The following is a 1,793-nucleotide window of genomic DNA, read 5'->3' on the forward strand; positions in this document are numbered from 1 at the left end:
GAAGGGGAGGAAGGAGCAAGGGTCCAGCCCCCCCCCCCCCAACTATCAGAGACCCTGGCGCTCAGTGCCTGCTCTCTGTATCTTGGCTGTAAGCGCACTGAAATTGGTTACAGCGCCATAACCTAATTTGTCCCCCCTCCTTACGCTCACTGTTTGCAAAATATAAGGGCAAGGGGGATTGTGGACAGGCACTGGACCACTGTCGCCGCCACAGTGCCTCACAGGCTGGGAGTGCAGCATGGGGGTGGCCGGTATATGGGAGGACTCTGGGCCTTCTTTCCCTCTTAACCAGCAGACACAAACACGAGAGAAGCAGGCAGAGGGGCCAGGAGGGAGGAGCTGGGGCTCTGGACTGGGTCGCACGCCCAGACCCACCCTGGGCAAGTGACTGGGGGGGAGGTGGCTGGTTCTGATCCTCAGAGAAGGCTAACCACACATTGAAGCCCCTGTTGGGAGGCAAGATCTCCTTGTGATATATCCCCAGGAAAATGGTGGAACTCCCCAGCCCTTTGAGGCTTAGCGGTGGTGCCCATGAGTCCCCCAAGGGCGCCGTGTCTGGACCACATCGGGGGCGGTCACGGCTCAGCGGTTCTGATGCCGGGACTGTTCGGACAAGCCCCTTCAGGATAAGATATTGCACACTCGGTGGTTTGTGTGAGTGTGTGCAAGGGTGATTGTGGAAAGCGTTAAAGACCCCGAGATGACAGAGTGGCCTGTGGCTTGAAGAACAGTTTCTGCATGAACGCAGCCAAATTGTATTAGCACTTTGGATGATGAAAAGGGCTTTAAGCGTCTGCATGTTGCAGTTCTGAAATGCTTGCCGGGGAAAGTGCCCTTATATTTTGCAAACAGCGAGCGTAAGGATGGGGGACAAATTAGGTTATGGCGCTGTAACCAATTTCGGGAGCGGCACCGTTGACAGATGCACATTGCATGTAATAAACTGATCAGCACAGTTGCCAGTCACCTTAATGAGGAAGCCTGCATCCCCTCCTGCTGTGTCTTCATCCCCTGCGTAGCCAGGGAGGGCAGCCCAAGGTCACACGGCACCCATGCCCTGTGGGACTTTCAGGGAGAAAGTCACAGACTTTCCGTTTGTCCTTTTTTTCTTTTTTTAACTTTTTCTTACAGAAATTTTCAAAAGCTTAAACGTATAGAGAATAGGGCAGGGGCGCCTGGGTGGCTCAGTGTGACTCTTGATTTCAGCTCAGGTCATGATCTCAGGGTTGTGAGTTCAAGCCCCGTGTTGGGTTTCATACTGGATGCTGGGTGGGGAGCCTACGTAAATAATAATAATAATAATGTATAAAGAATAGGGCAAACATGAACCACCACCATGTCCCCATCTCCCAGCTCCCCTGCTACGGCTCATCTTCCTCGTCTGTGCCCTCACCTTCTCACTTCCCTGCCAGGACTCTGATCTATAGAAGCATCGTGCAATTGACACACCTAATCATGAAATGGGTAACAGTTTCATAATGTTGTTGAATAGCCAGCCCATAATCAGATGCCTCAGTTACTTCAAAGGTATCTTTTCACACTTGGGTTGTTCAAATCAGGATCAAAGCAAGCTCCACACATTGCGTTTTCTTCTAGAATAGTCCTTCTTTCTTCCCCATTCCACTTTTTTGTTTGTTTGCTTGCTTGCTTTCCTTTGTTCTGTTTAGGTTTTTGGGGGTCTTCGATCCATTGATTTCCTAGAGAAACGGGGACATTTGTCCCGCAGAGTGGCCCTCGTTCTGGATTTGGCTGTTTGTCTCCTTGTGGCATGTGGAACTTGTGGGTAGTCTGAT

This window comes from Mirounga leonina, unplaced genomic scaffold (assembly GCF_011800145.1).
Source record: "Mirounga leonina isolate KUSES-001 unplaced genomic scaffold, KU_Mleo_1.0 Mir_239, whole genome shotgun sequence".
In the NCBI taxonomy this organism is placed as follows: Eukaryota; Metazoa; Chordata; class Mammalia; order Carnivora; family Phocidae; genus Mirounga; species Mirounga leonina.